Source organism: Pteropus alecto, unplaced genomic scaffold (genome assembly GCF_000325575.1).
Source record: "Pteropus alecto unplaced genomic scaffold, ASM32557v1 scaffold57, whole genome shotgun sequence".
Taxonomy (NCBI): domain Eukaryota; kingdom Metazoa; phylum Chordata; class Mammalia; order Chiroptera; family Pteropodidae; genus Pteropus; species Pteropus alecto.
The window spans coordinates 11,557,497-11,574,434 of record NW_006442508.1 but is presented as its reverse complement, the minus strand read 5'-3'; the positions used below and the strand labels follow the sequence as shown (position 1 = coordinate 11,574,434).

The 16,938-nt window shown below is 37.2% G+C and overlaps 3 pseudogenes; all 3 read left to right on the top strand.

The window, feature by feature from the left end:
• The window catches only part of LOC102889182, a 40,715-nt pseudogene extending 33,004 nt beyond the window's left edge, over positions 1-7,711 (top strand).
• Positions 7,712-9,821: 2,110 nt separating this feature from the next.
• Positions 9,822-9,940, top strand: LOC112471530 (annotated as a pseudogene).
• Positions 9,941-11,550: 1,610 nt separating this feature from the next.
• LOC102888934 lies at positions 11,551-16,932 on the top strand (annotated as a pseudogene).
• Positions 16,933-16,938: the final 6 nt, after the last annotated feature.

Genomic DNA, 16,938 nt, shown 5'->3' with positions numbered 1-16,938 from the left:
GAGGCCTACTGGGCGTCCATCAATGTATGAAAGGATAAAGAAGAAGTGATATATATACAATGGAATATTACTCAGCCATTAAAAAGAATGAAATCCTGCCATCTGCAACAACATGGATGAACCTAGAGGGCATTGTGCTGAGTGGAGTAAATCAAATAGAGAAAGACAAATGTCATATGTGGAATGTAGAGAACAGAATAAACAAACAAACAACAGAAACAAGCTCATAAATACAGAGAGCATTTTGATGGTTGTCAGATTGGGGAGTAGAAGGTGGAGGAAAGGAAGAGGGGATTAAGAGGTACAAAATTAGTTACAAAATCGTCATGGGGATGTAGAGTATAGCATGGGGAATAGAGTCAGTAATATTGGAATAACTGTGTGTGGTGTCAGATAGGTACTGGATTTATCAGGGTGATCACTTCCTAAGTTATATAAATGTCTAATCGCTGTGTTGTACACCTGAAACTTATATAATGTTGTATGTCAACTATAATTAAAATAATAAATATATTTTTTTAATTTTTAAAGAATGCAGGTTTGGCTCTATTTAATATGGCTCTATAAGAAAACCAGTCACATTGTAATGTTGTTTTATCTTGGGACAGCTTTTACCTCAAATCCACTTCTCTTAAAGAGAGTGCTCTGACTACCCACTCCTGAGTCCAACTAAAGTCATCCCAATAACCAGTGAAGATCATCACAGATAAAGAGCAAGACAGACCATTTTCAAGAGCACTTTGAAATAATGCCATCTTTTTTTCCATTCTAGATGCTTGTGGTAGCTAGTCTCTAAAGATGGTCCCACTTGCCATCTCTCGTATTATATCCTCGTATAACCACACTGAATTTGGACCAGCCCTACGAATCAGTCTAATAGAATATGGCAGAATCTGTGTAACTTCCGAGGCTGGGCCTTGAGAGAGCTGCATCTTCATCTCTTTTCTCTTGGAACATTTTCTCTTGCAGCCCACTCACCATGCTTTAAGAAGCCTACATAGAGAAAACCAAGGTGCTCCTGTCAACTGCTGAGCTCCCAGCAGATGGCTAGCACCTACTGTCAGCCTTGTAAGTGCACCAACTTGGATGGTCCAGCCCAGTTGAGTTCCAGATGACTACAGCCCAGATAACATCATATGAAACAGAAATATGGCCTCAGCAATGGCCCCAACTGAGTACAGTTAACCCACAAATTTGTTATAGAAAATAAAGTGCTTGTTATTTGTGCCATTAGGTCTTGGGATGGTTTGTTCCACAATGGTGACTGGAACACAGCCACGCTCTGGCCCCTGGGTTTCTGGAACAGAAATGTCATTATTTTTATCATCCACTAGGGAAAGCTTCACTTGCAACATCACTTGTTTAAATGAAAAATGTTTCCTTTGTTCTATTTTCCTTGCTGAAAATGTAAAACTAAAAAAATCCTAAAGCAAAATGTAATTACAATGCTGACCAACCATTTCGCAATAAACTTATGTAAAAATATATTTAAGATGGAAGCTATTTGGAATTAGCCTCAATCCTTTAGCAAACAAAAACCTCCAAAGACTAGTTGATGGTGAGACTGAGAAGCTGGCAGGTAATCAGAAATTTAGAGAAAGAAAATGTTTATTTTGTGGCCCCTATCACAGCTTAAAACCCAATTTGGGCTAATGCCTATAAATGGAGAATAGCTATTAGTAAATCAATTAATTAAGGTCTTGTTGGCTTTCCCAGTGTCAATGCTAATTATTTGTCTAATCTAAAGCATCCTTAGATTATTTACAATCATTCTTGCCAACCAACAAAAGATACAGTAAGGTTGAATCTCACAAGTACGTGGGAATTAGAAGATAGCTTTTATCCTAGTTGCTCAGTCTCAGGCAATATTTTCAGAGCGTGAGTCTTTTCTTAAAGACAAAGTGTTTTTCTGAAGTTAATAAATGACTAAGTTTCATAAAAATTTTTCAAAGAACAATAATTAATTAATTTGCTTGGGAAAAAAAGCTACCCTAGATCCACAGACATTGGTTCAGAATCAAGAGACAAGGGTACTTCTTTATGTTCTATTTTCTTTTTCCAGCAATTATTTTCTTGCATAGGAAAATTTTTGAAGGAAAAAAATCTCCACTTCCAGAGGGAAACTGAGGCAGGGGAAAAATAATCACTCTGCTCAAAAGTGAAAACTACCCAGTGCCAGTACCCACAATTTGAGAAATTCTAATTCTGTATTCAAAAGCACATTGTCTCTTATCAATACATAAGTCAAGGTTATTTTTCTTCATCCTATAGCTCAATCTCACCTTAATTCTATAACTGATCACTTTTATTCCCCTTTGTTATAAAAGAAAAGAATCCAGGTTCCATTTCGAGTTTGAGAAAAATAGAAAATTTCTTTTCTCTAGCAAGCTGAAAAGTGGTTGTTATAACAAAATAATTACCTAATGAAAGTGCTCAATTCAGTTACCACAAGTCCAATTAAATCAAGCTGCCAACAGGAATGTATTATACCTGATAAGAAGGCGAGTTAGTGAATAGATCAACACTAAGAATGAAGATCATTCTCTGCATTAAATTTAGGCAAGAAGTTATTTATTGTTTCCTTTAAAAGATGCTATATCTGCCCAATGAAATGTTTCTTAAAATATGCCAACAGAGCTACGTATTTCGCAGGTAAGACTGCTAATTCAGGAGCTCAATTGAATGTCACCTTTGTCAGTGAACCTCTAGCCATGGGTTCATGAAAATGAAAGGCATTAAAGACTAGTTTATCATAAAACCACTCTGGTCCTTTTTCCTCATGGTAAAAGACTAGTTTATCATAAAACCACTGTGGTCCTTTTTCCTCATTTTTTATCGCTGAGTAATATTCCCTTGTATATATGTACCACTTGTTTATCCAATTGTCTATTAATGGGCACTTAGGTTGCTTCTTTATGTTGGCCATTGTAAATAGCACTGCAGTGAACATAATGGTGCATATATCTTTTCAAATTAGTGTTTTGGTTTCCTTTAGATAAATACCCAGAAGTGGAATTGCTAGGTCATAAGGTAGTCCTATTCTTAATTTTTGAGGACTCTCCAAACTGTTTTCCATAGTGATTATACCAATTTGCAATCTCACCAATAGTGCATAAGGGTTCTCTTTTCTCCACGTCTCCACCAACACTGTTCTTCTTTGATTTATTGATTACAGCCATTCTGACAGGTGTGAGGTGATATCTCATTGTGGTTTTAATTTGCATTTCTTTGATGATTAGTGAAGTCGAGCATCTTTTCATATGTCTATTTGCCATCTGTATGTCCTCTTTGGAGAAATGCCTATTCTGGTCCTCCACCCATTTTTTTACTGGATTGTTTGGGGGGTTTTTGGTGTTGAGTTGTATGCATTCTTCATAAATTTTGGATAGTAACCCCTTATCTGATGTATCATTGGCAAATATACTTCCCCATTTAGTAGGTTGTCTTTTCATTTTGTTGTTGGTTTCCTTTGCTGTGCAAAAAAAATCCTCACAGCATTCTTTCTATCAGCTGGAATCCTGGGCTTTTCTTAGCATGGGTACTTTTAATTTCATCTATTGTTTTGTTTCTGCATTAAGAAGAACATCCAGAACACCCACCCATTTCTTCTCTGCTTCTGCCAGAGTTGCTGCTCCAGTGGAGGAAATGAAAACGTTGGTAAACAGAAAAAAAGATTATTGAACTGGACATGTCAGATATGGTGTCTACAATCAGTCAGTTGGAAGTGAAAGTCCACTGGAGAAAACAGAAAAAAATATTACTAGAGTGGTTTCTCTGATCAATAAAACAAGACTGCAGAGTCAATCCCCAGAGCCTAGCTGACCCTATTTCCAGTTCCTGTATTTCCAGTTCCTGCAATTACCTTTATATATTTACAATGTTTCCTTCTTTCTGAAGGCGTCTGAGTGAGTCTTATACAGATGTGTGATATTTTCCAACCTGTGAAATAACATTACAAATACAACTCATCCCTGTCTAGATCCTACTTGAAATTTAAAACAGCTATTTTTGAAAAATTTGGAAAGTTTATAGAAATCCAGAGAATATCTACTTTAAATTCTATGTTCTGTATATCTTTCTCAAAATAGTTTATAATTTTTACATTTACTTTATGAAGATAGTATGGTAGATATTTGACACCTATAAAGTAGAGATTTAATTTAAAAGATTCTACTCCTGTGCTTTTGAAACTACAACAGAACCTAAAATTTCTCCCCAGAAGAATGAATGTATTTGCCAAGTACTATGAATTTATAAGAGCTTTTTTCTACTATCAAAGAGAATTTCTTGACTTTGTCTGACTGGTACTCATCCATTCATTATTCAGGAGTAATATTCACATCTTTTTTAAATATAGCAATGCATTTTTATAAATCCAAAATATCTTTGGGAAATTTCTATGAGACTATTTCTTACTTTACCTTAGAGCCTTTTGAAGTCAGTGGGAGCTCTGAGTTTGAATCAGCTCCATACAGTGAGAAGCCAGATGAGAAATAGGGTCAACACAAAAATAACCTAATATACAGAGTGAGGCTTTCCTATATGATGTATTCCAAAGGGCTGGGCTCAGAAACTGTTCTAATGAGAGAATTCTTCAAGTAAAAATTAAAATAGTTCTAAAACATGGCCAAGAGCTAGTCAAAGAAGAAAATCAGTAATTTAAAATGAATTTAATGAATGCTGATTCCAGGTTCCAGGAATTAGTTATAAAGTTTGTTGGAAAGATGAAGACTTAGACTTCATTGTAGTTAAAATACAAAGTTTCCCAGAAAGCATGATTTTAAACTTCATGGACCTCTCATTTCCCTTCCTGATTCTCTATTACCATCCTCATCCCTACTAATAGCTAAAACTTCACCATTAGATATCCCTTTGGGTTAGTCTCCCTTTGGTGGTCTTTTATAAAGGAAATTCTCTAGTAATAAGGTGCTGGGCTCTGGGGGATGGGGGAAATTTTGGTAGTATTGAGAACAGCAAATGCTATGGACTGAATCGTGTTTCCTCAAAAAAATTATATATTGAAACTCTAACCCCTAATGTGACTGTATTTGTAGACAAGGCCTCTAAGGAGGTAATTAAGTTTAAATAAGATCATAAGAGTGAGGCACTGATCCATATAATTAGTGTCCTTATAAACAGGACACCAGTGACCCTTCCTTCCTCTCTCTCCTTCTCTCTCTATCCTCTCAAGCACAAAGAGATCATGTGTGCAGATGGCAAGTTGGCAGTTACCTTAAACCAAGAGAAGAAGTCTTAGAATGAAACCTTGCTTGCTGACACCTTGACCTTCGACTTCCCAGACTCCAGAACTATGAGAAATAAATATCTGTTATTTAAGCCACAAAGTCTGTGGTATTTTGTGTGGCAATCTGAGTTGATTAAGATATGGAATAAAAAAAAAAAAAAAAAAAAACAAGGAGAAGCATCTTATAGAGCAGATTGAGGGGAGCAATGTGCACAACAGATGCATGAGATATGTCTGAAGATAGAGTTTATCCTTCCAAGAGTAAGTTTCTTTATTTTCCTCTGCTGTCTTTCAGAAGTATGTTGGAATCACTATTGGAAATGTCTGTTCAGGCCATATCACAACTCGACTCTTTGAGAACTTCTGGAGTCTACTCACACTATGGGCCTGTTTTTACTATACTTATAATAAAAAATAAATATTTGGTCTTTGTGCACAGTTCCTGGTAGAGAATTCATAAAATCTTTGGTATTTCCTAAGTGATGGGTGTCTTTTGTATACTAATGAGATGACACTTGGCAGCGAAGCCCCTAGATAGCTTCAAGATAGGAGCTAGTCATGAGGAAAGTCAATCAGATAATTAGAAGGTTTGAGCATTCAGCTCTACTCCTCTAGCTTCTGGGGAAGAAGAGGTTGAGTTCAATCACCAATAGCCATTGGTTTAAACAATCGCACAATAAAGAAATCTAGAGAAAAATCTCTAAACAATAGAGTTTGGGGAAATTCCAAGTTGGTAAACACATCCATGTGCCAGGAGGATAACACAGCCCAATTCCACTGGAACAGAGCCTTCCAGATCTTGCCCTGTGTATTTCTTCATCTGGCTCTTCATTTGTGTTTTTTAAAATAAACAGTAATAGTAAGAACAACAGCATTTTCCTGAGTTTGTGAGACATCCTAGTGAATTAGGGAAACTGAGGGGGATCATGGGAACCCTCAAAATGGTAGTTGGCCTTGCAGAAATGTAGCTAGCCTGGTAACCTTATTATTAGACAATGTCTAAAGCTGTGGCAGTCCTTTACCTGTGGGGCTTGCAGTAATTCTGGGATTTAGTGTCAGAATTGAATCGTTAGCCACCCAGTTGGTGTCAGAGAATTAGCTGGTGTGTGGGAAAATGATACATAGGGCCCTTGCTTACCTGTGACAGTCCCACTCTAGCACCAGATTGCACCAGGAATAGACATCTGACCCAAGCTGGGTCAATCAGATTTTCTTTTAAGAATTTGAAAAATGGGTACCTAAGTGGTCACCTAAAAACACTACACAACTTTAACCTGTCTTATGAACTGAGGACATAAAGACTTAGAGTTGTGTCATCTCTATGCTCTACCCGATGCATTTAGCACCAAAAAAATTAGTCTACAGTCAGAAAGAAATAAAGCAAATGCATGAAAGGAAGACCCTATAGTTTCAGAGAGACAGAAAAAGTGAAATGCAGTGGGTGGTTGCCTTGAATCCTGCCAACTTTCCAGTTCCTGGTTTCCTTCCTTCCTGAGATCTGACTGTAATTCTTGGTCTTGAGTTTTCTGAGTTTTCATGTATTCTTATAACAAATATCTTCTTTTTCTGTTTAAGTTTGTAAAGGCTGGATATGTCCTTTCAAACAAAGTCCTAAGATGATGACTAGAATTATAATGATAGTGACGATCATGATGTGGATCACTAATATCTAATGAGTGTGGACTACATTCCAAACGCTCTCCAAAACTTTTTGCTTTTATTTTTCACTTAATTTTCACACCAACCTATGAAGGAAGTTGGCATTATCATTCTCTAACTTCACTACAGAACGTATAGTACTTAAAATCTTGAGAAAAAACATAGTTCATTCCAGATACAATTCCTGAATTGGTGGATTATCTTGGTCAAGAATCCAGTTAATCAATATAAATTGAATAAAAACAAGTCCTACAGGCCTGGTGGAACAGAAGGCACCATCATAGGGGTAGACATCTGCCACACACATTTGCTACCTAAGTCTGCTGGTCAAGTGGTACAGGTCTCTAGCCAGATGAACCAACTCCACCTTCAATCTGGTGGTGCTAAAGAGGTTGTTCATGAGTCACATCAACCAGCCTTCTCTGTCCATATCCTGGATGATCTGGAAGATGAAGCTTCCTGGACAGGAGGGCAAAATTGCTGTGGTTGTAGGGACTATAACTAATGATGTGTTTGTCCAGGGAGTCCCCAAACTGAAGGTGAGAGCACTTCGTGTTAGCAGCACATAGAGCAGCATCCTTAAGGCTGGAAGCAAGATCCTCACCTTTGACCTATTGGCCCTGTACTTCCCCAGGGGCTGAGGCACCGTCCTGCTCTCTGATTTTCGCATGTGGTGAGAAGTGTACAGGCATTTCAGCAAGGCCCCTGGAACCCAACACAGCCACACTAAACCCTATATGCACTTCAAGGGCCCAAGGTGTAAGAGAGCCAAAGGCCCATTGGGCCAGCTGTGGCTACAAAAACTAACCCCAGATCCTGCCTTGTTATTAAAAAGATTTTGGATGCTGGGGGAAAAAAAGTCAATTCATTTTAAGTAAGTTCAGTTTTAACATTTTACCACAACTGCTATGTGTATGGATGATATATATTTATATCATACTTATAAACACTCTAATAGACTTTTTTTCGTAAACTGAAAGTAAGTTGCAAGGTGACCTCACTCTTAAATGCTCTAGAAGTCACCTCAAAAGGACAAGAATAATATCCTGCACAACCACAATAACATTGTCATAACCAACAAATTTAATATTATACTATAATTTTATCTAATATGTAGTTCATATTAATTTTCCCCCAGTTATCAAAAAATAAAACACTTTTGACTCTGGACCAAAATGGTGATATAGGAGGCTACTGAATTTTCTTCCTCCCATAGGCATATTGAATGTATGGCTACACAAAAAGCAATTCCCTTGGAGAGAAATAAAAAAATCTAGTTAAGTAAATCCTATATATCATACAAACAAGAAAATACTCACATCAAAACAGGTAGGAAAGGATGGGACATGCTCTCACCATTAAACCTCACTCTCGGCACAGCACCACACAATCTAAAGGGAACTCACAACTCTCAGCTTCTCCCTGAGGAGTGAAGAGTTTGGATTTTAATAAAGTGGAAATAAGTGATTTACCCAGTAGAGTTGAGAATTTTGGTCATAAAGATGCTCAGTAAGGTCAGGAAAGCAATGAAAAAACAAAGTGAAAATTTCACCAAAGAGATAGGAAATATTAAAAAGTACCAAATAGATATCATAAAGCTGAAGAATATCATCACTGAACTGAAAATTCAACAGAGGGGTTCAATAGCAGACTAGATGAAGCAGAAGAAAGGATCAGCATACTTAAAGCCAGAGTAGTGGAAGTCATCTAGATAGAGAAGAAAAATAAATGAAAAAGAGTAAAGATAGCTTACAGAAATTATGGGGTACCATAAAGCAGACCATTATATGCACTATAGAGGTCCCAGACGTAGAAGAGAGAGAGAAAGTCTCAGAAAGCTTATTCAAAGAAATAATGGCTAAAATCTCCCCTAACCTGGGAAAAGAAACAGACATCCAGATTCAGGAAGCCTAAAAAGAACCAAATATAATGAATCCAAACAGACCTACAAAGAGACACATTATAATTAAATGGTCGAAAGTTAAAGATAAAGAAAGAATCTTTAAAATAGCAAGAGAAAAGCAACTTGTGATATATAAGGGAAGCCCCATAAGACTATCAATGGATTTTTCAACAGAAACCATGCAGGTCAGAGGGAATGAGATGATATATTCAAAGCGCTGAGGAATAAAAACTTCTAACCAAAGATATTCCACCTGGAAAAATTGTCCTTCAGAACAGAAGAAAAGATCAAGAGTTTCGTAAACAAAAGTTGAAGTTTATCACAACCAGACCAGCCTTACAATAAATATTAAAAGGAGTTCTTCAAACTGCAATAAAAGGATGCTAATTGGTAACATGAAAACAATTTAAAAGTATAAAACTTATTGGTAAATGTAAATATATAGTTAAATTCAGAATACTCTACTACTGTACTGGTAGTGGGTAAATCACTTACAATTCTAGTATAAAGGTTAAAAAATAAAAATATCCAAAATAACTATAATTACAAAATTTTGTTAATGGATACACACTATAAAAAAAGATATGAACTGTGATATCAGAAACAAAATGGGGATGTAAAAGTGTAGAGCTTTTGATTACATTTGAAGTTATTATCAGCTTAAAATAGATTGTTATCAATATAATATGTTTAGGTAAGCCTCATGATAACAACACAGGTTAAAGAGATACAGAAAAGACAAAGAGAAAGGAATCAAAGCATACCTTATAGAAAATCATCAAACCACAAGGGAAGAGAACAAAAGAGGAACAAAGAAAGAACAAAGGGATGAAAAAACAGCCAGAAAACAATTAACAAAATGGTAATAGTAAGTACTTATTTATTAATAATTACTTTAAATGTACACGGATTAAATACTCCCATCAAAAGACACAAAGTGGAGGGGGGAAAAAATGGCATAGATGATAGAGGTTCTGTTCATCCCTCTGGCGACCAAATCAAAGTTGTGACAGAGTCTACAGCCATGCTACCCTGAATGTGCCTGATCTTGTCTGATCTTGGAAGCTAAGAAGGGTCAGGCCTGGTTAGTACTTGGATGAGAGACCACCTAGGAATGTCAGGTGCTGTAGGCACTTTAAAAAATAAAAAAATTGTGATGGAAACAAAGAGCAAACAGCAAGGAAAAATCACCTGGGATCTAGATGAACAAGCCATACAACTAGAGAAAAATCTAAGAAATCACCCTGCAACTGCAGAAGGTAGGAAGGGGTGAGGATGCAGGGCTGCCCAGTCTGGAGCAGCTGAGTGAGACAGAGGCTGAGGCAGCGGCAGTGGCAGCAGCAGACTCCTCTTAAAGGGGCCGCGTCCACGAGTGGATTTTCGCGGTGATGGACTTGCTTGCTCTGAGCACCAGTGCCGATTTGGCTGCACACAGGGAGCACCAGGGACTTACAGGGAGACATTGTCGGAGTGAGGGCCAAGGAAAGACTCACTCTATACAGAAGTGCTGGTGGTATCCACTGTTCTCTGCTGAGCTCTCCCTCTTCCCAGTGCAGGGACACAGAGGCGCCATAGCTGTGATGTCATCAAACTGGATAAGAGGTCACTCCACCCAGAGGATTCCCTAAAACCTTGCCTATCCTAACTCGGGCCCCACCCAAGCTACATCCAGGTGTATCCTCAGTGAGTCAGGTGCTCCTTGTTGAGCAGCGTCTAAACTCATACTGGAGGCAAGTGGCCTCAGTTTCTGGTGTGGCCTTTTGAGGCAACTATAAGCACAGCATCTGTGGATTGCTTGCTGAATCTTGACAGATGGCCCTGGAGGGGTAGAGGCTTGGGCTAAGTTTGGCCCGCAGCTGACCCCCTCTCAGGACTGTGCCACTGGACACCTACTTCACAAATCCACACTAATAAGACCGGGAGACTTAGGAGCTTTGTTTAGAGAAACAGACATGGGAAGGCAAACAAAATGGGAAGACAAAGCAGCAGAAACCATATGAGAGAACAGAATAGTGATTCAGAAATAATGGAGTTAAGTAATCTAACAGATGCAGAGTTCAAAACACTGGTTATAAAGATGCTCAATGAACTTATGGGAAGTGTAGATAAATTCAGTGAGAACTTCAACAAAGAGATAAAAACATAAAAAATGGAAATGGAAATTATAAAAGAGAACCAGTCGGAAATGAAGAACACTATCTGAGATGAGAAGTATATTAAATGGAATAAACAAACTGAATAAAGAAGATCAAATGACCTACCTAGAGGATGAGAAAGCCAAGGACACTCAATCAGAATGGCAAGAGAAAAGAAGCCATTCATAAAAGAATTTTACGGAGGCAATGGGACACCTCGGGCAAGGGAAACAAAAGAAAAATTAAACAAATGGGACTACATCAAACTAAAAAGTTTTTGTACAGCAAAGGAAACCAACAAAACAAAAAGACGACTGGCTGTTTGAGAAGGTATTTGCTAATGATACATCTGATAAGGGGTTAATATCCAAAATATATCAAGAACTTATACAACTCAACAACAAAACAAACAATCCAATTAAAAAATGGGCGGAAGACCTGATCGGATAGTTCTCCAAAGAGGAAATGCAGGTGGCCAATAGACATATGAAAAGATGCTCAAGGTCACTAACCATCAGAGAAATGCAAATTAAAACCACAATAGAATATCACCTCACACCTGTCAGAATGGCTATCATCTATAAATCAAAAAACAAGTGTTGGCGAGGATGCGGAGAAAAGGGAAACTTCATACATCGTCGGTGGGATTGCAAATTGGTACAGCTGCTATGGAAATCAGTATGGAAGTTTCTCAAAAACTTTTCTCTTTTGTCTCAGCAATTGCACTTCTGGATATTTATTCAAAGAAAACCAAAACAATAATTCATAAAGATCTATGCACTCCAGTAGTCATGGCAGCACAATTTACAATAGCCAAGATATGGAAGCAGTCTAAATGCCCATCAACAGATGATTGGATAAAGAAATTATGGTTCATATATACAATGAAATATTACTCAGCTATTAAAAAAATGAAATCTTATCATTTGTAACGACATGGATGGACCTAGAGGTTATTATGCGGAGTGAAATAAATCAGACAAAGATAAATATCATATAATTTCACTTATATGCAGAATCTAAGGAACAAGAACAAACTAATCAAAAACAGACCCACAATTATAGTGGATAATTTGGTGATGGATGGGGGAAGAGGGGTTGGGGTGAAGGGTTAAAGAAGTACAAATTAGTAGCTGAAGGACGATCACGGGCATGGGGAGCACAGTATAGGGAATGCAGTTAGCATTAATATGTTTGCTAGGTGGAGGGTCATGGGAGGGCGGGAGCAAATGGGGGGATCATTTTATGAACTATATAGATGTCTAACCAATGTATGGTATACTTGAAACTAATTAAAATAAATAATTTTTTTAAAAAAGATGCAGTGACTAAACGAATTAAAAACAAAAACAACTATATGCTTCCTACAAAAGACTTATTTTAGCTTTAAGTACACACGCAGAATGAAAGTAAAGGGATGAAAAAAAGATATTCCATGTGAATGGAAACCAAAAATATAAAAAGAGTAGCTATACTTTTATCAGACAAAAATTGTAACAGGAGACAAAGTCATAATGAAAAAGGAATCACTTCATCAAGAACATATAACAATTGTATATATTTACACACCCAACATCAGAGTACCTAATATATAAAGCAAATATTGACAGATCTGAAGGGAGAAATAGAGAGCAATAGAATAATAGTAGGAGACTTCAATACCTCACTTTCAAGAATAAATAGATCACCCAGACAGAAAATCAATAAGAACATATTGGACTTAAACTATACATAAGACCACTGAAACTATATGAGATATAACAGAACATCCCATCCAACAGCAGCAGAATATCATTCTTCTCAAGCACACATGGAATATTCCCCAGGACAGATCATACGTTAGGCCACAAAACAGGTCTTAATAAATTTACAAGCACTGAAATTATGTAAAGCGTCTTTGCCAACCACAATGGTATGAAACTAGTAGTCAGTTATAAGAAGAAAAATGGAAAATTCATAAGTATGTGGAGATTAAACATGTTCTTGAATAATCAATGAGCCATAAAAGAAATAAAAAGGAAAATCAAAAAATATCTTGAAAGATTTCAACTATCACCTTCACAACTATCATTTCATCTCTGTTTATTAGAATAGCTATCACCAAAAAGATAAATAATAATATCTATTGGGGAGATTGTGGAGAAAAGGGAAGCTTTGTACACTATTGGTGGGCATGTAAATTGGTACAGCCACTGTGGAAAACAGTATGATGGCTCCTCAAGAAATTAAAAATAGAACTACTATATAATCCAGCAATCCCACTTCTGGATATATATCTGAAGACAACAACATCAGTTATCTTCACTTCTTGTGCTCACTGCAGCATTATTCACAATAGCCAAGGTATGGAAACAACCTAAGCATTCATGGACAGATTAATGGATAAGGAAAATGTAGCACACACACACACATATATGTGTGTGTGTGTGTGTGTGTGTGTGTGTGTGTGTATATATATACACACACACATATAAAAATTCTTCAGTGTTAAAAAAGAAGAATCCTGCCATTTGTGGCAACATGGAAGAAACTGGGGGGAATTATGATAAGTGAAATAAGCCACAGAGAAAGATAAATACTGTATGGTATCACTTATATGTGGAATCTTAAAAAAGAGAGTAGAGAGTACAATAGTAGTTATCATGGGCCTGGATGGTAAGAGAAATAAGAGAGAGGCTGATAAAAGGGTACAAATTTCATTTATAAAATAAATAAGGTCTGAGGATCCAATACACAACATGTGGACTATGGTTGAAAATACTGCATTGTATAACTGAAATTTGCTAAGAGAGTAAAACTTAAGTGTTCTCACACGCAAAAAAAGTAAACGTGAGATAATGGGTATGTTAATTCTACAGTGGAAATCCTTTCACATGTATACATATATCAAATCACATTATGTACTTTAAATATATGACAATTTTAGTTGCTAATTATACCTCGATAAAGCCAATTTTTAATTGATAAAACTTTAATTGATCTTGATTTTTTTCAATCCAAGATCTTAACAAAAAATTACATATTACATTTGGTTGTCATTTCTTTTTAATCTCCTTTAATCTTGACTAATTCCCTTTGCCTTTTTCATCACTCAAGACATACCTTCATTTTAATTATCACCAAGAAAAAAAGTACTGTCATTAATAATTGTAAAATGTCATCAACTGTAAGATGAATCCTGTTATAGATTGAAATCTGATATGTTAAAATGTGAGAAAAAAGATAACTTTAGAATCGATGAAATATGATATTTCTGAGTCTGATATAAAGATAAGTTGCAGGTAATAATCAAAATTTGGAAAAACATGTCCAGTAATAAAAGAGTAAAAGAAACAAAGTACTTAGAAAAGTAAGTTAAAAGGCAATTTTATAATAAGCTTTAAATTTATGAAGAACTTTTAAATGGAAGAGGGTGACAAGATATATTCCATATCCTAAGAAAACAAAATAAGAAAAGAGAAAGCCCATAGATTTAAACCATAAAGTAAGGGCTTTTATTCAGACAGAGTAATTTTTTCTGTCCAGAAATACCATAAAAAAGAATTGTTGGTGAGTATCCCTTCAGAGATGTGATCAGAATGTGTGAGGCTGGGAAGTGGACTTTTAGATAAAATTTTTTGAGCACAGGTATGTGGTCTGGTAGGACAGGGATCAAAAGGCATTTTGGAGGTGAAATGTCAAGGGCTGAAGCACGGAAGTCATGATAAGCACGTCTGAGACATGAAAAAAATTTGTTTGTATAAAGAAAGTCCAGGCGATCATGAGAAATGTTTTTGTTAGGATTAAAAATAGAAGAACCAGAAGGTTGTTGATAGAAGAAGGAGAATTCAAGGGTCAGTAAAGGACTATGGAAACCAGATAGATGTGTATATGATAGTGGCCATATCTAATGGGAAGTCACTTTTGATTTGAGAATTCTTGTGGAAAAAAACAACATATTTAATGAAGCTTTTTTTTCTCTAGCACTCATGTGTAGGTTGGCTTGGAATAAGTAAAGAGCAGGAGTAGGGGGACCAGCTAGAGTCACTGCGACGAGCAAGCCTTACCATGACTCAGTATGTAATTATCCACACCTCCCGACTTCCCATATAAATAGCAGAAGCCTGAAAATCTGCCATTAGAACATTTTTCTCTGACTTCCTATAAACTCACTAAGTTTCTGTTTGTCTTTTAAAACAGGACACTTCTGTTTCCCTCAAAAGGAAAGATTAAGATAGAGTGGGTGGCTAAGAACTTTCGGACACAGAGAGCCCAAGGAGAGCAGAGGCCATAGAATCCAAAGCAAGGCTTTACGTACCCAACAATTTTGCCTACTTCTAGACACCATGATGGAAACAAAAACAAAGAGGTCTTTCCTTGCTTTTCTCATACTCATGGAAACAAGATATTATAACTGAGAAACCACACCTACTGGAAATCTTTCCTAGCTGTAAGGTCAGGTCAATCTTAACAACATGAAGCATGTTCCAAAATCTATTATCTAAAATATAATTCAAACCTCAGTACCACACTTCTTTAATTTTTGATAATGAGCATTTGATGTTCAAGAGTATATAGCGTTGTAAATTGAGACAGCCAATAACCCTAAGAATCAGCTCCTTTGAAATCAGTGACAAGAGTGCCCTCTCAGACTTTTTGTTTTTAATCCTGACCTTGACATTCCACAACTGCAAATATTGCTGATGCTTTTCATTTTCTAGATTATAGTTCTCCTTTAAATGATTCTGAAGAATAGATATCTCTATCTCTCTCACTCTCTCTGGAAACAGCCTCTGATTAAATACACCACCTTCATCAATTCACTCAAATCACTGAACCATTCTGCCCTTGACCCCAGAACCTAGATATGACCACAGAAAGATAATTAAAGAGGGAGGGGAAAGGAGGTTAAAGGTACCCTAACAGTATGGCCGCCATCAGAAGTTGCTTAGTTTATCAACTCTTTACAGATGGGACAGGGCCTTCTTGAGGAGTTTCACACTTGCACCTCTCTCACCAGTGGCATTTGGTAAATGTATATTGGCCTAAAGAAAATCTTTGCCTTTCCGAGCTACGCAGAGAGAGGCCCCTATGCCGTTGCTCTTGGTTTCCACATAAGTTAAACAGAAACTTTCACAATGTCCAGAGCGCCGATGTCCAACGAATGAAGGAAGAAAATGTCCTCAAATTTCTTTTAGCAGGAACTCACTTAGATGGCACCAACATTGACTTTCAAATGGAATAGTACATCTACAAAAGGAAAAGTGATAGTATCTAAACCATAAATGTAAAGAGAACCTGGGAGAAGGTTCTGCTGGCATTTTGTGCCATCGTTGCCATTGAAAACCCAGCTGATGTCAGTGTCATTTTGTCCAGGAATACTGGGCAGCAAGCTTACACTGAAGCTCATGGCTGCCACTGGAGCCACTTCTATTGCCGGCCACTTCAATTCTGGAACCTTCGCTAACAAGATCCAGGCAGCCTTCTGGAAGATGAGACTTCTGGTGGTTACTGATCCCAGGTCTGACCACCAGCCTCTCACAGAGACATCTTATGTTAACATTGTTCTGTGTAACACAAACTCTCCTCTGTGCTGCGCAGACATTGCCATCCCTTGCAACAAAGGGGTTCACTCTGTGGGTCCAAGGTGGGAGATGCTGGCCCAGGAAGTCCTGTGCATGTGTGGCACCATCTCTAGTGAACACTCATGGAAGATCATGTCTGATCTCTACTTCCACAGAGAATCTGAAGAGATTGAAAAGGAAAAGAAGGCTGTTGCTGAAAAGACGTGACCAAGGAGGAATTTCAGGGTGAATAGACTGCTCCGGTTCCTGAGTTCACTGCTATTCAATCTGAGGACCAGACTGATCTGAAGTTGTATAGATGCCCTCGATGCCTATTCAGCAGTTTCCTACTGAATACCAGAGTGCTCTGCCTGCCACTGAAGACTGATCTGCAGCCCCCACTGCTCAGGCCACTGGGGGGCAGGAACAACCACTAGGTGGTCTTAAGCTATT